The following is a 22,968-nucleotide window of genomic DNA, read 5'->3' on the forward strand; positions in this document are numbered from 1 at the left end:
AGGCGAAGATGGACCAGGTGAAGATGAGGTGACTGATTTCCTAACATTCATTTCAAGCCCACAACGCCTTAAGAATTTTTCCACATGGTCCAGCCTCTCCTGCAGCCTCCCACAGGTCTCCGCGAAAAAGATCATGTCATCAGCGAATGCCATGGCATTTACTCAGAAGCACCCGCTCCTGAACCATATTGTGGAGCCCAAGTTCTTCAATAACCCATCCAAGACTAAGTTAAAAAGGGAGGCAAACAAAGGGTCCCCCTGCCTGCAGCTGGAAAAACAGTCTTGGTCTCACTAGAGAGGTCAATAAAGTCGTGTTCCAGTCCTAGACGTTCCCAATGTAGGCAAAGAAGGCCGGGCAAAGCCTAACCTCCTGCTTCGCCCATCGGAGCGCCCCTACCGTCACCCTATCAAAAGCCCTGGCGAGCTTAAGTCCCGCCATGTAAGGCGACTTACACTTTGGTCTGGCCTCGTGGAAGGCAGTGCCAAGAACCATGATGTTCGTCGCACAACCATTCACGTGAATGAAAGCTCGCTGCTTATTTATTTATTTATTGGCATACCCCAAGGACCCTCACAGGGCATAATATGGGGGGGGGGAGCTTCCTTAATATCCTTCGTACCCATAACCGGGAATGGGTTCACAACCTCCCTCACTACCCCTATTTAAGACCCTAGCGTCATCCCCCCTCCCACCACTAACCATAGCATCCTCACAGAACGTAAAGAACTCCCCAGGGTTTGGAACATTCGTCTCCGTCGGGCCGTCTAGGACCTGTCTAGCACAAACACTTCGTCTCCTCTCAAAGAGGTCCTGCGTAGTGCGTATTCGAAGTTACCCCTCTTCCTTCTGCCCTTTGGAGGGCTTCCCGACGACGTACTTGCCCTACCGGAAGCCGCACTATAGTTGGAGACGATGTCCCTGACGTAGTTGTTAAACTATAGTTCTACGCTTTACCCTTACACATTCTACAACATTCTTACACAAGCAAGGAGCTTGAAAAGACGCCCGGGGAGCCCTCTCAGTAAGCTTCTCCAATTCTTCAATTACTTCCCCCATAACCCTCCCACTCTGCCTCTCACTCTCATAAATGTTTTACCTGCTACTTAACCAACAGAACGCCAATAGTCAAGATAAGCGACCCGCTTTCGTCTTCCTTATCAGTTGGCACAGGGGTACCTCAAAGGTCTGCTCTGGGGCCCATTTTCTTGTTGCTTTATATAAGCGACCTTCCGGCTGCAGTAACCACCAAAAGTATTCTGCCCATGCCGATGATACTGCATTATTCATTACAGACATGTGCATTGAAAACATAGAGGTGAAAATTAATAAGGATATCCCTCAATAGACGATTTCAGAAATTACATGGATGGCCCACCAGAGAGCGCCGTGTTGCGAAAGCCCTGCTGCACCTTGGGATTTAGTTTTCATGAGTCAGAGAGAAGAAGAAGAGCGCAAACAGTTTCGGTTTTCTTTCTCCTTAATTCCCGCAACTTCGAGCAATAGGCAGCCAGCACGAATGTAAACCATTTCCCACGACGCATTGCGCGATGCGCGTGACTTAGACGACGGAGGGCCCCCGTGCGGAGCACAAGGGCAATATCTGAAATCGCCTATTATTAAAAAGGTAGAATGCCTTCTCACGCCAAATTTCTTAAAAAACGAAATATATGGTGTTTCGCTCATATCGCAGAATTCTTAGCTTCAACAGTTTTTCAGTACAGATCAGAAACACTGAAATCGAGCGTGTTGATAGTATAAAATACCTCGGTATTATCTTTGACACTTTTTTGCACTAGAGGCCCTATGTACAAAATTATCACAGGCATGCGGTGATTTCCTCAGAATAAGGCACATTCTTCCAATACCATTTGTAAGATCACTGAACATTTCCCTCGTACTATGTCATCTTATATATATTGCGTAGAATTATGGGGTCACACTTACAAATCTTATTTATTACCCTTGGAACTTCTACAAAAACGTATCATCCGTATAATCTCAAATTCGATCGCTTCCTATGCAGTCAAGCTCCATGCTGTTTAGAACTCTTAACATTTTACCATTCGAGCGACAGTGCTTTTCTTTTCAGCTATGGCCTCAGTACAGCTCACCTTGAGCTGGCTCCCCAAGTCAAATGACCTCACTACCCGTACTTGACCTTGCGGAATGTTCCAGAATATGACTCACGGACAACTGCCACATGGCATATTTGCACCTATTATGACGTCACTTACCGAACCTATTGAAGCAATATGCAACCCTTACACCTCTTTTGTCCTGAAGAAGACACTGCCACTGTCGAAATGTCGACCGTTCTTTTATAATCGATGTGTTAAATTACCCATTAAATAAATTAATTTTTGGTTAACTTTCCTGTTATGTTCATGTCTTATTATTTTACTTTTATTCAACTTCGTAGCCGTCTGATATATTAACCTTTCGCCTATATATTCAACTTAGTAGCCGTCTGATATATATACAGCAGTCACAAAAAGTCAATTTATAGTTATGAACAAGGAAATAGTATAACAGGTCATATATAACGCAGGTAGTCCCATACTATCCCATAGTAGTGCATAGGGTAGTCCGAGTCACGAAAAGTCAGTTTATGGCTGTACACGAGGGAATAGTCAAAATAGGTCACAAATCATGCAGGCAGTGGTATACCTTCCCAGAGTAGTGCATAGAGTAGCGTAGTCATAAAAAAGTCAATTTATGACTGTAAACGAGGAAATAGTCAAGACAGGTAATAAATCATGCCGGTAGTCCCATATCATCCAGTAGTAGTGCATGGAGAAGGCATACTCATAAAAAAATAATTTATAGCCATAAACAAGGAAATAGTCATAGCATGTCATATATAATGCATGTAGCTCCATATCATCCCATAGTAGTGGATAGAGAGGCGTAGTCATGAAAAGTCAAATTATGGGCCTAAGGAACGAAATAGTCAAAACAGGTCATAGGCCATACAGGTAGTCCTATACATCCCATTGTAGTAAGTAGAGCAGTAATTGTCACAAAAAGTCAATTTATAGTTATAAACAAGGGAATTGTCATAACAGGTCACACATCATGCACATAGTCCCATACCATCCCATGACAGTGCAAAGAGTAGACATAGTCACAAAAAGTTACTTTATGGCTGTAAACGAGGAAATAGTGAAAACAGGTCATTAATTATGCAGGTAGTCCCATACCATCCAATAGTAGTGCTTAGAGAAGCCATAGTCATAAACAGTCAATTTATAGCTATAAAAGAGGAAATAGTCAAAACAGGTCATAAATCACGCAGGTAGTCCCGTACCGTCCTATAGCAGTGCATACAGTAGGCATAATCACAAAAGGCAGTTAAGGCTATAAATGAGGAAATAGTCGAAAAGGGGTCATAAATCACGACGGTAGTCCTGTACCATGCCGTAGTGCTGCATAGAGTCGGTGTAGTCATAAAAAGTCAGTTTCTAGCCATAAACAACGAAATAGTCATAACAGGTCATAAATTATGCAAGTAGTCCCATATTATCACGTAGTAGTGCATTGAGCAGGGATAGTGACAAAAAAGTCAGTGTATGGCTGTAAACGAGGAAATAGTCAAAATAGGTCGTAAATCATACAGGTAGTCCCACACTGTCGCATTGTAGTTAAAAGAGTACTAAAAAGGTAACCCGAGAATTTAGGATTACATTCCACGGCATAAGGATTAAAATTGGTAGCACGAGGATTAAACTTAGCAGAAGTAGGATTAAATCCCACGGGATAAGGATTAAATGTGGTGGCATAAGGATTAAATCCAGCGAAACAAGGATTAAAAATGGTGGCATGAGGATTAAATTCCAGGGTATAAGGATTAAATTCCGCGGTATAAGGATTAAATACGACGGGAAAAACTAGTTGTTGCCAGGCTATGTCTACAGTTGGACTCTTGCAGAGGTAGATATTCCTATACTTCAGAAAGGTGACAAACATGTGAGAAAGTGTCTCCGGTTATTTTCGCATTTACCGCATGATGTGCCAAATGCCTATTTCTACACAAATGTCAAGAGCAGAGGTCTAGGAGTGCCATGCTTTGCCCTAGCGGTGCCGAGGATGCGGTGGGACCGGCTCATCCGTTTGACCCATCGTCATCAGGACCAGTTTTTGCAGGCGTTGACTACCACACCTTGCTATTTGAGGGAAATGGCCAGGCTGTGCTTAAACCAGGGAGGCTCGGACCTCGCCACGAAGATGGGCCAACAGGTTCACTGGCACCTCCGGCTGCTGGCAACAACAGATGGAAAAGGGCTGAACGAGGCTCCTGGTTGTCCTCCACCGTCCTGGTTGTACAGCCCACCGAGGTTCCTGTCATCTACCGAATGGGTCAATCTGATCAAACACAGAATTCACGCCTTCCCGACTCTTGTGCGATGCGCCAGGGACCGCAATGAGAAGACAAGATGTTCGGCGGGCTGCCTCTCGGCGGAAACACTGGCGCACGTGGTCCAGGCGTGCCCCAGAGCACACGGAGCACTGATCGCCTGACATGACGCAGTTGTGAAGTGCGTGCAACGGACAGCCACTCGTCTTGGGATGCAGGTTCTGCGGGAGCCACGGGTGCTGGTGGGCGATGAGGTCTACCGGCCAGACTTCGTAATCTGCGCGCAAGGTACTGCCCTGGTCAGCGACGTTCAAGTAAGAGGGGACTACCGGTCACTGGCATCTTTCACGGAGGACAAGAAAAGAAAATATCAAACGGCGGCCTTCGATAGCAAGATCCAAGAGATCACCGACTGCGATTTTGTGCAGCACGAACCAGTGACTTTTTATGAACGTGGGTACCTCGAAGAAGGAGCAATGGACTTCTTGATGAGTTTAGGACTCGCTAAGCGTCAGAATGCGTATCTATGTCCTCTGATGGCCCTAGGTTCAATAAAGTATTTCATTCATATATGCGGGGCACCAGTGGCCGCATTTAATGGTCAATCTCCGATATAAAGAGAGCAACATTTTGTTGTGCATTGTATATGAGGCAATAAAAGGTTCCTAGCCGAATCACATAAAGGACGACCAAGAATAGGTCCCACTTTTTTTTTTTTTTTTTTGTAAGACAGACCATTTAAAAACGAGTGATAGGCGGAAGGAAAAATAATCTGCTTTCGGTAGCCCAATCACACGGACAACCAAGAACCTGTCCCACCATGTTTTTGCAATACAGACCATTCAAAAACGAGTGATAGGTGGAAGTAAGACTAATCTGCTTTCTGCTGACGCTGCCGGACGAGTTACTGACTCTTTGTACATTAGAGGTTGGTTGATATCATCCTTTATGCTACTTTTTATGTCCCACGAGACTGCCTGCGGAGATTTTAGTAGTTCTAGAGAGCTGTTATGAGGTTTTTTTAGTAGCCCCTTTTCCCCTTCTGTTTTAATTGATTATTGTGTGTGTAATCTTAACCATGGTACCCTGAGGCATCAGCCGGAGGGTTTTGGTGAGTTCTTTTAGCTCTACGATCACGGGTAGGTTGAGATATATCTATTGTAATCCGTGTTAGGTGATAGGGCCCATGAAGGATGTCGGGTTGCCCACGTTGTTGAAACGTATTCAAAATAAGGGGCTTAACCCAGCATCTGCGGAAGTGTGCCCCCGATTTGACAAACGCGCGAGTTGATCTGCGCCGTCGTAACCTAGTGACGACGAACTTTATGACGACGAGATTGAACTTAGCCAGCTAGCTGGGCTGATCGCGGGAACCGCAGGTGAATCTACGTCAGCCCCAGCCTTAATAGAGAGCACCCCTTGTAACACTAAAGAGCTTCTGCACGAGTCACTGTCCACGTTCTGTGAGGCCTCAATTCCAGGAGACGAGGCCCGCGAGCTCCAGCGAATAATAGCTAGGGTTTTGCTCAACGACTCGAGCTTTGCTGATTTGGATCGCTGGATCCCAGCCCGACCCCGGTCTCAGCAACAGCGAAGAGCCAAGTCAGGATGTCATGAAGGTCCCGCTGTATCCAACAGAGAAGTCAGACGTAGGCGCTACGCGGAATTCCAACGTCTGTATAATCGGAGAAAAAATACCTTGGCTGCAAAAATCCTGGATGGGGATAAGGAGGTGACTGTGACACCGAGGAGATACTATAAATTTCTGAGCTGGAGTGTTTCAGGAACCAAGCGATGCAGTGCTACTGCAAAGCTGTGAGCCGGTTAGCCCTGGATTCTGGCTAACCCCAGTTACGCAAGAAGAAGTCAAAGCGGCCTTGAGGCACAACGGCTCTGCCCCTGGACCGCATGGTATGACTGTGGCCGCTCTGCAGAGGATTAATCCTGCCACCCTTGAAGCCTTGTGTGTGTCTACGTTGGTAGGCTCCCGCCAACCCTGATGTCCGCAAGAACAATTTTTCTCCCAAAGAAAGAAGCAAGCATTAGACTGGAGGAATTCCGGCCAATTACTATCTCGTCGACTTTGCTCAGGATGTTTCACCGAACGCTAGACACGAAGCTCAGAGCGGTTGATTCGACTACACAACATTCAAGGAGCGTTTAGGCCTACCGATAGTACGTTTGAGAATATTGATCTTCTGCTTTATGTTCTTAAAGAAGCCAGACGTCGCTGTAAGGCTATAGCCGTAGCGTCTATCGATCGGAGACGCGCTTTCGACAGCGTACCCTTCAAGGTTATCTACAGAGCTCTGCCTGGGAGGGGAGCGGATGAGGTACTGCTAAATTATCTGAAAGCATTTTACGGGAGCAGTTCTACAACGCTTGAGATGGTGCTCAGAGAACCATTCGACCAGCAAAGGGAGTCCGTCAGAGGGACCCACTGTCCCCCCTATTATTTAACCTTGTTCTGAACGAATTTATTGGAAGTATGCCGCGAGGTATTGGTCCGGAGGTTGGTAGCTACAACCTGTCAGTCTTAGAGTTTCCTGATGATGTTATCCTTATGGCACAAACCCCTCAGGGCCTTCAGAGTCTCCTGGACAACTTTACTCTTTTTGCCAGTGCTCGAGGTCTTCATACTAATGTGTCAAAGTGTGCTTCTCTTACGATAATCCCTCCTTGCAGGCAGAAACTGACAAAAGTGACGTCGAACGCTTACTTCGTCGGAGATGAGAAGATCCCCACTCTAAAAGTAGAGGACAAGTTCAAATACCTTGGTACTGACATCAACTCCCTTGGGAAGATTTTGCCTCGTATTACCGACCTATCAGAGCAGCTACAGGCGTTGCACCATTGCCCCCTAAAACCGCACCAAAAGATGACCATGGTCCTCTTCTCTCTGCTGCCTCGTTTAATCTACGATTGGTCAGTTTCAGAAATAGACGTAGCAAGACTGCAGCTTTGGACAGAAGAGTTAGGCATGACGTCAGGTTGTTCTTACACCTACCTCATGATGTACCGAAGGCTTTTATATACAGTTCCATCGGAGACGGTGGTCTGGGAGTTCCATCCTTCGGCGGCACCAGAGTCTACAGAGAACAACACATTAAGGTAAACCACCTCACCTTTAAGACTGACCTAGTATTTTGCAGGGGAGGCCAAGCATATATTATGGACATTCAAGTGCGAGGTGAATTCAAGTCTCTATCCGCCTTCACCAACGAAAAGAAGCTCAAGTACAGTGTACCTGGGATTGCGGAAAACGTTACTGAACTCGCAGACTGCCACTGCACCATCCATCAACCGGTTACATCGGAGCATCCGTTTTACGATCTTTGAGGTGGTCAAAGAAATTGTTAGCATCCTTAACTTTGAGTGTTGCGCTGGGTTCTGTGTACTGCTTTCGAACACCTTCCGTCACAGGGCAACCTTCCGTCCATCCCAGTTTTAATCTTTTTTCCATAAATGAAAGAGAAAGATTTGTTGTGCGTATGTTGCAATAAACGGTCTTTAGGCCAATCACACAAAGGACGACCAAGAATCGGTCCCACCATGTTACTGTAATACAAACCATTCAAAAACGAGTAATAGGCGGAAGTAAGAATAATCTGCTTTCCCTCGGGGTTGGCGACTAATTATGTTCTCGTGCGTTCGAGAGCGTTTTCTGTCTGTGTTTGCTTGTCGCCACCCAGTGTTCTCTCAATTATGATTATGATTAGTAGGTTTCTGACGCAGCGACAACGATGTGTGCTCTTAACCCACCTCCACGTGGTGAGGGGCGGGCAACTCGTGTATCGAGGCTAACGGGGCTCTGAGAGACACACACCCTCGGTCCTCCCCTGGGCGGTCCGCGGGACAACTTCTGGGTGCTGTTCAAAGGCTAGCACCAATTTATTTTGTAACCGCTGGGAGTGGTTGCTCCCAGATCGAAACTGGCCTTTCTGATGGACTCTGCAAAGTTTCCGTGCTCTTGTGGAAGGGATTTCACCACTAAAAGAGACCTTGGAGTGCATCGACGCTATCACGGGCATGCACCAGTGGAATAAGTTTTGACATCCAATACACAGCCAGCTCAAGATGGCTCAAGCAGTGGTTCTGCGACCCTTGAGAATGCATCACAGTTGGGCGCAGCACTTGTTCCGCAACCAGTCAATGAATTAAGCTCAAGAACAGGAGGGACCAGTTCCCAACTACAATTAGAGAATGTGGAAGCGACAAACGACGGTGATCTGTCACATGGGGAGCGGTAAGTGCTCCGTTACCTGATCAGGAATCAAGAACTACAACGAGAGGGACGTGGTCCCAGCTAGCAATAGACGACCAGGAGGCAACCCCGTCGCTGTTCACTAGACAGCTCGACGACCTTCATCTATGCAGTGTCTGCTCTCGGGGTTTCTCTACCGCGCAGGACGTAGTTAGCATATGAAGCGTGCTCACCCGGTGGAATTTAATGCCAATATAAGGACAGAGACGGTCCGGCCCAGATGGCCTCTGGAAGAATCTCGTCGTCTGGCTAGAATGGAGGTTAGTCTTTCAGCATCTGGAGCCCGAATTTATACGATTAACCAAGAGCTCCAGACGTTATTTCCACACAGAACTCTTGAGGGCATTAACCGCCGTATTCTTGAACGAAACTCGACTCGAGCTGCTCCTCGAGGCCGGTTTTGCGCTTCATAAATCGACATTGACTCGAAACGCTTGCATGGCTTTCCGACTTCCTGAGCCAAAGGCAAATTTTTGTCAGAACAGGCGAGGGTGACACAGAAAAGACTGCTGTTCCGCAGGGTGTCCCGCAAGGAAGTGTCCTAAGCCCGTTACTATTCAATATCGTCATGGTTGATCTCAAAGAATGTCTACCGAGGAGAGTAAATCTCTCCATATATGCGGACGATGTGTGTATCTGGACTGTTGGAAAATCCCGGCCGGCAATTCAACATCGGTTGCAAAGAGCACTGGATGCCATCAACAACTTCTTCTTGAACGCGGGGATGGATATCTCCACCGAAAAAAGCGCTGTTCTTCCGTTTACTCGAAGAGAGATGCGGAGGTTCCAACTGCGGATTGGGGATTGCCCCCTCATACAAGTCAAGTTTCACAGGTTCCTTGGTGTTATCCTGGACCGCAACCTGTCGTGGCGAAGGCACACTGACTTCATCATCTCAAAGGCTCAGCGCTGGGGGAATGTGATTCGCCACTTTGCCGGCGTGCGCTGGGGCTGCACTGAGCGGGATCTTCTTGTGCTCCACAAAACTCTGGTTCGCGGCTCCCTGCTATACAGCTTGCCCGTATTGCACGGTATATCAGCCACGTCTGAGCACAAGCTTCGGTGTACACTGGCACGCAGCCTGCGGACGTGCCTTGGTGTCCCGCGCAGCGCTGAGACACGGATGGTGATCGCCGACGCCGGGGAAATACCCATCGATGTCCTCCGCCGAAGAGAAACCATCCGACACTACCTACGGTTGCTCGCTCACCACCGGCGTCATCCTCTGGTTCAAAAGCTACGTAGGCGGAAGAACAGTAAACTCTCGCTACGTGTTACAGCAACATCTGGAAACATCCCTGACTTCACTGTTGTCCCGACCGCCCCTTCAGTGGCACCATGGACACTGCCGAGCCCATCCCTCTCGACACACATTCCTGGCCTCCTGGGGCCGAAGAGCCAGATCCCCGTTTCGGTTCTCAAGCAGTCTACTTTGGAAATGATGGATACAAACTACAGAGGCCGCACGGCTGTGTTCACAGATGGTTCGTCTACGTCGGATGGCTCCTCCGCTGCCTTTGTCATACCGGAGGAGTCACTATCATGTGGGTTCCGCCTGTCACATCGCACTTCGTCGACCTCTGCGGAGCTGTATGCCATCTTGTTATCTCTAAAGTCTGTCTCAAAGTACCCTCCCCGTTCCTGGGTGATATACACCGACTCAAAATCAGCCCTGCAATGTGTAGGAACCATGGGCATCCGCGGCTCGTTGGCCCCGGTGGTTGTTAGTATCCTGACGGCGCTCAGGGTTCTCGGCGAACAGGGACACCGGGTGACCCTACAGTGGGTCCCCGGCCACACCGGCATTCAGGGCAACGAAGAGGCAGATTTGGCGGCTGCTGCGGCCCACCGTATCTCCAGAGCCCTGCCCATTATCCTCTCCAACGGGGATAGGCGCTCCTACTTGTCTGCGTTGGTGTCACCCTTGGCCCGCCAGCAATGGCTGCATGACATCACTCAATGGTCGCTCCTCCATGCAGTGGACCCGTCATTATCATTTACGATGCCAGGTGGCTTCCCTCGCAGCTTTACGACACTCCTGCGGCGTCTACGACTCAATGTCGCCTTCACCCCTGCGTTCCGTGCTAAGCTGGGTTACAGTAACACGGCGCTGTGCCTAGCTTGCCGCACCCCAGCTACGATCCCCCATATCATCGAGGACTGTGAGCGGTACACGTGTGAACGCCGGGTACTTCGACGCCAACTTGAACTCCTCGACCATAGACCATTCAGCTTGTCCAAAGTACTTGGCCCATGGAGCTCCCCTGAACATCAGTGCCGGGCTCTTCGCTCCCTTTTTGTTTTCATGCAGGCCACTGGACTCCTTGAAGAGCTCTAAACAGAACTCCGACCTGTCGTTGCTTCATTCTCACCATAATTCATCCTCTCATATTAACCACTGTGAAATGGGGTAGTGTCCTGTGGCTACCACGGGGAAACATCCCATGTCATCATCACTTCTTCATTTATTGTTGTTGCTGTTGTTGTTGACTCGAAACGCTCCTCGAGTGGAGGAATTCCTCCGTGCATTCCTCGAAAATCTCGAGGTAGCATCGGTGCTACCTCGAGAACGCTCCTCAACTCGAGTTTGGCTGGTATCATGGCGGAAGACAGGTCGTTCGCTGTGTTCATCGACTGTGTTTTGTGCCACGATGGCCTCTAACGGGGTGCTGACAACATTACCGCTGAGCGACAACGTTCAATAAGGGGCCATCAAACTCCTTTTGACCATTTTGATGATTACGAGTTCCTCATATGGTATACGGTACCGCTTCATGAAGAAAACCGTACGAAGCTTTTTAGATACATTGCCAGTGGAGGAAAATGTGTGCAATCGTGGGCTGCCTTTACCTCTTGCGCTACAGCTGCCCGTCGACATGTGATTTTATGGCGTTAGGACCTTTCGAACTGCCACGGGAGACATTGTGAATGTGTCAAAAACGACGATGTATATAGCTACCCTCAAGGCGTTGGGTAAACGTACCCATCCGCTAACAAACAGTCATTCACGCCACATATTGTAACATAATAGAAGAGTGACAAGCAGTGACATCATCTTTCATATTATTTGATACGAGGTGACCATGCCATTAAGCTAGCTGCTGCCGTTGTGGTTGTAATTGCCAGACCAGAAAACTAGGAAACCTATCAGTCTGTTTCCCTGTTCGAAACACCTGCGCCCTTCTTCAAACACTTGCAGACCTTTGTGTTTGCATTTGTAATGCACGTTGGTCGAAATAAAGTAAAGAATTATATTTATTTTTCATGCCATAAGTGTGTTTTAAGCACGATAATTAACATTTTCGAGTGGTCCCGAAAGACGGCTGGGGACGAGACTACAGCTTTATTCGAGGGCGGTTTCCCGAGGACCGCCTTGGCGGAGGAATCCCCGTAGCGGGTTCATAAAACGCATTGTCTCTTTGAGTGGAGGAGCGGTGCTTTCCTCCACTCGTTGGAGTCGAGGCGGAGCGTCGAGTCGAGGCTCGTTCATGAATTCGGCGGTGAGTGTGAACGACTCAGCTTCGGAAGATGTGTTGGCAGCCTCGTTCTTTTCCCAGCAGTGGAAACTTCAAATAAGGAGGTCGATGTGGCTGAAATAAGAGCCCTGTCCGAGAAGAGCCCACCCAAGGGATTTAATTCTCATCTTCTCTGGGAAGTAGCGCAGAAGGCCCTGGCTGATCAGAACTTCGAGACGGACCTGAACAACTATATTCGATGAACCTTCTCCAAGGAGGCTCCTGCCAGACGGCGTCGAAATAGTGTGGTGGCTGGTACACAACAGTTTAATCAGTTGGGAAGACGTAAGAGGAGGAAGATGGAGTACAAGAATACCCAAGTGAAGTTCAAGCTTCGACAGGCACAATGTACACGGGAAGTTTTGGATGGTGTCAACTCCAATGTCGTGGAGAAGAATCCTGGTTGTCTCCTTGATGGCTGGAAAGACATCATGCAAGGAAGTTTTGATTACTCCGAGGGAACAGCAACTGCGGAGTCTACTTTCGACCCCTTTGGACCGGTGGCGGCGGTGGAAGTTGAAGCCGCAGATTGGAATTGTAGAAGCCCAGGGTCCAGAAGCCCAGGGTCCAGATGGTTTTAAAGTGACCGAAAACTGAATATAAACCTATCGAAACTTTATGTTCAGCGAAAAGCTGGAACCTTCAAAAGCTCAAATATCACAGAACTCCGCTGAAATCGCTGTAGTTTTTCTGTAATCGAATTTTCGATGATTGCATGTCCAGGGACCTAGTAGGAAACTGAGCAGTCTGTCAACAATTGCATCACCCCGCGCCATCTGTCGAGACGCTTATACTTGCTAAGTCGGCGAAAACGAAAATGGCAGAGGGCATTTGTGACCACCTTCTACGTCTAGAATGGTCGAATCTCTCGAACATGAGTGTGCTGGAATTCCGCATTCGAGAACACATCGCTCACACAGAACTTCTGTTTGTGCGATAGCCTGCTGGAAAGTGTGTGCTTCGCAGCAGAAGATTCCTCGCGCAGAGATTTACCGGAGTCACATTCGTCTTCACCAGTACCTCACCGTGCCGTGAACACGGACTGGTTTGTGAAATTTACATGTATCAGGGAGAAGCACTTGTGTAAGCTGAAACAAGCGCTGTTTTTTCGTCGTGCAGGTGTTCATGTGGGAAATGCAAACCGATGGACACTACGGGCCGGTGTTTTTGCTGCCGAGAGGTAGAGAATGCGTGTGAAAAGCAGACAGACAATTGCATCACAACTAACGAATATTTCGAAATACTGTGCCTTGACACCGAAGTACGCTGCAAGTGTCTTTTACATACATCACAGAAACCGAAGGGCATGGCAACATACTCGGCAGCGCCCCGTGGTCTTTACGCGCTACTTGAACATAAAACTGGACAGAAAACACTTATTTCTGCAGGAAATTCCGTTATATCACCTATCGGCTATTCATAAGGCGGATATGGGGTGCTCTGAGAAAGTACAATAGAAAGTATTCTTCCTGCCTTACTCGTGCATGCTATTAGGGACGCTTTCCACATCAGTGTGCAGACTTGTAGAAATGTATATATTGATGTCAGCAACTTTTCATTTCTTGCACCAGCTGCGACACACATTGAACAATTCCAGTAGTGGGGCTTCAAACACAATGAACTTTCGCTGTTTCAATGGGCATTCAAGTGTAGAGGATGCATCTCTAGAAAATTAATTAGCGTTCCTTAGTCATAACTACACCTCAACAGGAAGTATTCTTCTACCCTTCAAACAGGCTAGTAGTTCTAATCGGTTTCTTCTCCTACTGTTGATGTCATACTAATGTTCTGCACCTGTCCAAAGACTCCAAAAATGTCACAAAGTCTGCAACACGTAACAAATCTAGTGCTTCCATCTGTGGACTTTGCATACATGCTTTCAGCTATTTCTGTCATGTCAACTTGAGTGCCCGTATCACACACACATGAAGTAGTCTGGCGCCACTTCAACACTGGAAGGCCCATAATTTGTTGATGTTGACAATGTGGAGTACGGGAAAGTAGGATAACATAAGTTAAATGGAATATGTCATCGCTATGTTATAATTTATACATGTGTGACGCCTGTACATACCTAAGACGTTGTGTTCAACTCGTCACCTCGGTGAAGCAAAATCACTGGTTACTGAACGGCAGTTTGCTTCGGACGCCCTCGCAATTCGCCTTCTACGGCATTTTTGTAGTCATCGCCAGCAAAATGAGCTCAGCACACACGACACGACTGCTGCGTCTAATAGCCGAGTGTTTCGAACCACATTCGTTTTCGCGCACTCTCCTGTAGAATCTTGTGGTAGAAAACGGCCTCCGTCGAAGAAGAACGAACATAATTTTTGCATCCCCGAACACCAAAACTACACCAGGCATATGTAGGTATCTCGAATACGTGACACAGAACACTACAATACTGACCGAAGATGCCTCTCCAGGTGCATTGGGCCTGAGCTTCACTCTTGCCGAGCTTAATGCAGCGACACAATCACGAAGCAGCAAATCATCACCGGGTCCCGACGGTGTGTCGTACAAACATATCCGCTGTCTGGATGTCGCAGCACAGAAGACTTTACTAGATATCTTTAACAAAAGCTGGTACGATGCTGAACTTCTCACATCGTGGAAAGTGGCCAGGATCATCCCGGTCTTAAAGCCAGGGAAATCACCCCGAGACTTATCATCCTTCAGGCCAATAAGTCTATCGAGCTGCGTATGTAAAGTGCTAGAAACGATGATTCTAAGCCGACTGGAGTGGTTTTTAGAGACGGAGAAGCAATTCCCAGACTGCATGGCCGGCTTTCGCAAAGGCAGGTGCACCATGGACGGGATCCTGGACCTAATTACCTTTGTAGAACACGAGCGCGCCGAGGGTCGGATTACGGTCGCAGTGTTCCTCGATATCCGAAGAGCGTATGACACGGTAAGCCACAGCCATGTTGTCCATGAACTGTATGCTCGCGGGATCAAGGGTCGGACCCTACGTTGGGTTGCGGATTTTCTTCGAGGGCGGTCTGTATACATGAAGACAGAAGATGGAGACAGCGACAGATACGACCTCCCGAGCGGAGTGCCACAAGGCAGCGTTCTCAGTCCGTTGCTTTTCAATGTGGTTATGGCGGACCTTCCACAGCACCTGCACAAAAATATACACATTAGTACGCCGATGACATCTGCCTATGGACATCGGGCGTACAGTTACCAGCGCTGCAACGGCGGCTTCAAGATGCCCTCGACTGTACGGTAGCATTCTTGACGCAAAGGGGAATGGACATATCTCCCGAAAAGACGGTCTTCCTACCCTTCACACGGAAAAGATGAACAACTTCCAATTGCAGCTCTCGACACAGCCAGTCCAGCGGGTTTCACATCATCGCTTTGTGGGAGTTATAATCGACGCACAATTAACATGGGCCGCCCATACCAAGTATCTGAAGGGCAGAGCCGACGCTCGGATTAACATACTACGGCATCTGACGGGGCCCCGGTGGGGAATGTCAACGTCGTCACTACTCACTGTGCACAGAGCCCTCATCCAGCAAATGGCAGCGTATCACCTTCCAGTTCTGAACAACATTTGCGCTACGTCGGAGAATATGCTGCAAGGCGTCTTAGCAAGGAGTTTGAAGGTCTGCCTTGGGGTACCAAGTGCCACCTCTAACACACTGACCATAGCAGAGGCCAAAGAACCTCCATTCGAGCCACTACGGGTGTGTGAAACGGTTCGGCATTACCTTCGCCTCTGCACTCAGCATGATCACCATCCCCTGGTGCGGAAGCTGCTTCGCCGAAACTCTTCTTTCTTAAAAGCACTCTCTCCATATCGACGTACATTGCCAACAGCACGGCCGCAACAAGCGGACCCACACCCTCCATGGACGCTACAGACACCTCCTATCTGTACCACCGTGCCTGGGATCAACCAGGGAAAGTCAAGCCTCCCGCCTTTGGCCATGAGACAGTACTGCCTCGAATTGATGGAAAGGCACAAAGGCCGTGTAGCCATCTTCACCGACGGGTCCACAACTCCGGGTCTGCCGGGTCTGCCTATCCGGGTCTGCCTCCGCATTTGTAATACCACAGCACAAGAGGGAAGGCATAGCACGATTGTCTCACAGGACCTCATCGACGACAGCGGAGCTGGTAGCCGTACAGCTAGCCATGACTTACCTTGCCACGCTCGAGCTGCCTGCGCAATGGATAGTGTACTGGGACTCTAAAGCCGGCCTTGAAGCTATCTCATCGTTCTTGGAAAAAGGACGTACGGCTTCAACAGTACGAGACCTCCTGTTAGGGTATCGCAAGTGCACAGACATCGGTCACGACGTCATTCTTCAGTGGATACCTGGCCATATTGGCATAAGTGGTAACGAGAAGGCGGACGAAATGGCGAACATCGCACACCTGTCATCGACAGAATATCTTGTCACGTTTTCAAAGCAGGACATCAAATCTCTCCTAAAATCCATGACCGATGACATCCGCAGGACAAAATGGCACCAAGCCGACAGTGGTCCGTCACTGCTGCGCACGCTAGACCCGGAGCTGAATTTTACCATACCTTCAAAAACGCCCAGACACATAGAAACTCTCCTGCATCGTCTACGCCTGAATCTGCCCTGTTTCTTCATAAAGTGGGCAAGGTAGACTCGCCCAACTGTCTACTGTGCGGGACAGTGGAAAACACTGAACATATCATCATGCATTGTCCAAAACATGCTGCACAAAGAGGCATCTTGAGGCTGGCCCTTGGCCATCTCGACAGCAGGGACTTCAGCATAGAGAAAGTCTTAGGCGTATGGGACGCTAACCACAGGGACGCGGCCTTCAATGCTCTTGTCAATTTCATTGTGAAATCTGGACTAGAAACTCTATACTAGACGGAGCGTGGACATCACTATGATCCTTGACGTGAACGGCGCGCTCGGTCCTGCCTTGTCGCGGTCGAGACGCTCACCCCGGTGAGCTTTTGCGGTGCGCTCGCACATTCTGTGGTGCAATCGTACCGTTTCCTTTCTTTTTTCTTTTCTGCTTTGGGGTGTACCGTCTTTCTTTTTCTTGGGGTAGCAGAATTCGCTTGCGCGAATTCAACCTCCCCTTGTTATTTTACCAACCACCACCACCTCCATGTGACAGAGCAGCCACGAACCTGTCATTCAATTCCACTTTCTGCTTCGCGCGACCAACATGACCACCTACGATGTAAACAATAAACGTGATAACACAGATGGCATTGCAGATGGCGCGGCGGATCGTAGCTCGTGGCGGCGAAGTAGCTGATTGCTTTATTAACGTAGAAACTATGGAAGTGAGCGAGCGTCATTTTTAAAATGGCGTTTAGCTGTAAGATAATGTGCGTCAACTTTGTTCTCTACAAAATTAACTCTCACGTGGTAAGGGTTGACCAATCCCTGGGAGCCCTGACCCCGAAACCCAAGTTGCTCTTTTTCGCAGTTCATTGGCAGCACCGTCCATGTTCCGGCAATCTTCAAAATATTTATACGTAAAAAATATGCCGAATTGAGAAGTAATGCTTTCTGTGTCTTATCGAACAATGATGTTGTGCACGACAGTGGGCAAAAATATGGGGGTTATTTTTCGCTTTTCGGCCCCTTTAAGCCAGGAACATTGAGCAAGGTTCCCATGCGGACGTTGCGACTATTGTTGAACCTCATAATGTTGCTGCGAAGACCTCCTGTGGCGTTGAGATGTGCCAGGACTATATTTATTCCAAAGAAGTCTGAAGCAAGAGAAATTGGAGACTTCAGACCAATAACAGTTGCACCAGCCTTGTTGAGGCTGTTTCACAAGATTCTTACCAGGATTTCCAGTTTGGTTGATTTTGATATAAGACAGCGTGCCTTTCGTCCTGTCGATGGTTGTGGCTAGAATGTTACGGTGTTGGCGACCGTGTTGCATGAAGCGAAGACCAAGTTACGTCCGCTCCATATGGCTGGCCTCGATCTTCGACGAGCGTTCGACGCTGTGGCCTTTGGCGCGGTGTTTGAAGCTGTCAGGAAGAGGGGTTTGCACTCTGACTTTATTTCTTACCTCAAGTGTGTCTATGACGATAGTACAAATGTACTTACCTTGGGTGGCCAGAAGCGAAACGTCAAGCCGAGTAGGGGGGTTCGCCAAGGCGACACCCTTTCGCCACTTTTGTTCAACCTGGTCGTTTATGAATTTCTGAGCAGTGCACATGGCGACGTGACCTTTAGGAGCGACGGCCTGGAGGTGGACATCTTGGCCTTTGCCATGAACTTGTAATTTTTGCTGCCACACAAGAAGGTCTAGAACACCGTCTCGACGAGGCACATGCCTTCTTCTTAGGATTCCAATCCCCTGCCAGAGAAGTCATTTACAGTCTCGCTGGTGCCTTCTGGGAAAGAGAAGAAGTCGAAGGTGATTGAGGGAAGTTTTAAGGTTGGCGGTGAGGTGTCCCCTTCGAGTCTCATTGCTGATGCGTGGAGGAACCTTGGAGTTATGTCTACTCCCAAGGGTCTCACGACTTCTTCCCTGGAAAATGAGGTTACGCAGTTTCTGCAAAGGATCAGAAAGGCTCCCTTGACTCCACAACAGAGGATGGTAACACTGAAATTCTATCTGCTACCACTGTTGTATCATCGACTGGTGCTGGGCCCCTGGACCTGCAAGACGTTGAAGACGCTTGACGTCTTGGTTAGGGCGTCCATGAAAGGCTTTCTTAATCTTCCGCACGATACGCCTCTTGGTTACTTTCATGCTCCAGCGGCTGAAGGAGGACTAGGCGTCCCTTGTTTAAGACCGACAATTCCAGAAATGGGGTTTAAGAGATTGAAGTCGTTGGAAACATCAAGCTCGAAGATGGCAAGAGATGCTTTTGAGTTGGCATTGAACAAATATAATCTGGCCTATGTGGAGAAGGCTATGAACTTGAAGGACAAGATGCTCAACTACAAGCATGGGATTGCTACCTGCTGGGCGAGAAGTCTCCATGCCTCCAACGATGGGGCTGCACTCAGGAGATGTAAAGAGGTGCCAACGGTTCAGAGGTTTGTGTCAGAAGGTACCCGCCTTCTGCGTGGCCATCAATTCATTGCCGTCGTCAAGCTCCGGGTGAATGCCCTGCCAACCCTAACCAGGGCCAAGAGAGGCCGGGATGTCTCCACGCTTTACAGAGCCGGCTGTATGGACAATGAAACATTGTTCCATGTTTTGCAACATTGTCACCGCACGCATAAAGGGAGAATCAAGACACACGATAGCTTGGTGCGGTATGCTGCCGATGTTCTGCATACGAGAGGATGGACGGTGGTTGTTGAGCCCCGTCTGAAGACTCCCTGTGGCTCCGTTGATGTTACAGACTTGGTCATTACTAAAGGAGTGACGACAGCAATCACTGATGCGCGGGTCGTAGGGACTGGTATGGCCTTTGCCACGCCAGCAAGGTTCTTGACTACAACCGAGAAGATATACTCGTCCTGGTCCAGGGATCTAGAAGTCTGTGACCAGTCGTTACATCGATGACACCGAATTACCGAGGTGTTTGGGTCTTCTAAGAGAGCAAGGGAACTGTGTGATCTTGGTTTTACTAAGCATGACCTGAAGATACTCAGGGTCCGTTGTCTTCAAGGTGGCGTTACCGGCTTCCAGGTGTTTAATAGGTCAACCACGGTATCCCGGTTTGAGTCTGGATGAAGTTGTTGGGCCGGATCGGGATGGGACTTGTATTATTTCGTGTTGGCGATTGTATAACGTAGTTCCGTTCTGACTTGTAATTTCTTTCGGTACCTCTACCGTATTAGAGTGGAATTAATAAAAGAAATAGCCCACTCACACAAAGGACGACCAAGAATAGGTCCCACCATGTTTTTGTAATACAAACCATTCAAAAACGAGTGATAGGTGGAAGTGATTATGATGATGATGATGATTAGTATTTTAATGGCGTAGCAGCAACGGAGGCTTCCTAGGCGGAAGTAAGAATATTCTGCTTTCTGGTGAATAAGAATAATCGAGTAGTCTGCTGGGACACTACCAGACAGATGTACTCACTCTTCTGTTGAATCGCAGATCGGAGGACACAGCTGTACAGTTCCATTCGTCGGTGGACCAGTTGGAGAACCAGCCTGCCACCTCGGCCCCTGTGGATCGCGGTGCCCAAGTCACCACTCAGCCATACACTGTGATCCAGCAGGGGATAACTCGTCTTGATTTCTTTTCCTCCTCGGATGGTGGACGATGTCCTTGGTGCTGTTTGCTGCGCGACCTGTGTGCAGCTAACCTAGAAGTACTCCATAGAGGGAGTCACGCTTGGTTGGATTTAGGGAGCAGCCACTAGGGGGACCTGTCAGTTGGGATTAACTTGCGATGGATCACCTCCGTAACCAATGAGAAGCTGCCAACAGGAACGCCTATTTGCATATCAACATTGCCATCCTCCGATTATTGCGCATCACGAGAGCGTTTAAAGAACCTGCACCTTTTAGTCACAGCAGTCTGGTGGGACGCTACCAGACAGTGTACTCGCTCTTCTGTTGAATCGCAGGTTGGTAGACTACTGATCTTATTAGTTGTTTTTACCGTTAGTCCCACCAGACTGCTATATATATTTTGGTGTAGTGTTTATTGGTTTTTTTTTTCAGCCCGGTGGTGAATGGACCCGTTCACCTCACCGTAAGCTGGCCTACACCTGGTGTGGGAAGCATAGTGGGAAAGACTGAGACGTAGGCACAAAAGAGTGTTTGTGACGTGATTTTACTCCCTTGATGGTATGGGTTGCCAGGGACGTCGCCGAATCAGGCCGGGTACCGCACTGGGTAACTGGAACCGGGTGGGATGGATGGCAGAACTGACGGAGAACACCCGTAAGATGTGGCACTGAAGTCAACCAAGGGCCGGTGTCCGCAAGAAGCTGCAGTTCGTTTTCCGCGAAGACAGCCTCCACCTCCTCTCGAGCTGCACCTGCACGGAACTGTCCCGGCTGCTTCTCTTCGTCCTTCTTCCAGCGCTCACATGCTCCAGCGCCACCACAAGCCCCAAGCCCCTCAGCCCAACAGGTGGGACGTGTATGGTGACTACTGGTCCCTCACGACCCGAGTTGTTAAGGGTATGCTGGATGATCAGTGGGCGAATCACCAGCAAAAGGGGCGATCCGCTGCGATGTCAGGGACTCCCTATACTCCTTCCGAATCCGAAGCCACTCATTGGGACATCGATGACTGGACACCAGTCACCCGAATGATGAAGGAGCTCCTCGACAAAGAGTGAGAGAAGCAGTATGGGTCTGGCTGCTCCACCAACACTACGCCCGCGGGCGAGTCCACTAGGGTTGCCACGTCTCGGTCCCTCCGAACTCCGACCACTCCATCTTCTTGCCTGCCAATACTCGAGCGTCCTTTGGGAAGGGACCACACACGCGTTGTGCGCAACCTCCACATCCCTCCAAGGCATCCCAACATGCCACAAGATACCGAGGACTGGGGAGTCTCGTTGTATAGGACGGCTCTCCGAGGTGCCTACGGGGCTTCACCAAGTCTCAGACTTCGAATCCCACTCACTGAACCCTACCCTGCTGTGCACAGATCTCCCAGACGTCGAAAGGCGCGTGCTGGCAATCGGGACATTTTACCATCCAGTTACGACTACCAAGAGGGATCTCCTGCGCCGCGAGGCGTCTCCGGCGCTCCTCAGGGTGAGCCGGAGTCAAGGGGACCCAAGGGGTGTCAAGACCCGCCCTGACACCGCAGGTACAAGTACGGGCTATGTCACACACGATAGGCGGCCTATTAGTCCCCCAGCGGGATGGCCTTAATTGAGATTAGGGACCCAAGGAGCTCAAAAACTACCTGAGGGCTTTGATCGGGAAGCCTCACTGTGTGGGCCTCATTTGTGAGTGCCCGTGGGTGTTCACCCAGACTTAGAAGTGTCTCCCTCAACGAAGCGAAGCCGGTGGAACTGGGTGTGAAACCGGTGGTGCCCGTAAGGGAACCTTCGGACTGTCCCAACATGAAGAGTTCTATGCCGCTGTACAGCCATACCCTGCACGACATGAACCTTGACGACATCGAAAGGCGCGTGCGGGTAGTCAGGTCTCTACCTTTTTGGTGGGACCCAACAGCCCTAGTACAAGCACGGGTCATGTCAACAAGGAAGGTCGGCATAGCCACCCTACCCCAGGCGAATTTCTGAATGTAGGGCTCCAAACCCAAGTCAGACTTGTCTCTCCTGGTGACAGCAGCCCTCCTCGAAAACACCGAAAGGTGCGTGCGGGTAGTCGAGACACTGGACGTGATTGCCAAGAGGGATCCTCTGCGTCGCGAGGCGCCATGGGAGCTCCTTCGGGAGAGCCTGGGAAAGAGGGGGTCCCAGATTGGTCCAAACCGGCCGGTCTCAACAGCCTATGGACAAGCACGAGGCTTGCTTGCAGTAATACGTCCGGTAGTCCCAGGAACCAGGCCAGATCACCCGCGTCTCTAGACGCCTTTCCAGCGCCAGTCTCCTAGAGATCTAGGCTCGGCGGCCCTAACGGGTACTCCAGAGGGGATCTCGGACTGGTCGCTTCTCGCTACAGCGAGTATCCTCGGGACGCAGTCCGCCGGCGTCGCACCACGTGAGAGTTAGTCAGCCATTATTACCGATGAGATCAGTGTCCTTACGACGGTCTTTGAAGCACCCAGCTTGAACACTGTTAAATCGGGGGTGATCACTGGAGCAAGTTTCCAGAGTGGGCCCGCTGGGATCTCTGATGCTATGGCCACAGCGTCGGAACCTGAGAGGACGACGGCTCGAATGGCATTACAGGAACCCACAGTACGTGACGAGATCTTGGATCCTTCACTTGAGATCTTGGATCCATCACACGAAC

This window comes from Ornithodoros turicata, unplaced genomic scaffold (genome assembly GCF_037126465.1).
Source record: "Ornithodoros turicata isolate Travis unplaced genomic scaffold, ASM3712646v1 Chromosome13, whole genome shotgun sequence".
NCBI lineage: Eukaryota > Metazoa > Arthropoda > Arachnida > Ixodida > Argasidae > Ornithodoros > Ornithodoros turicata.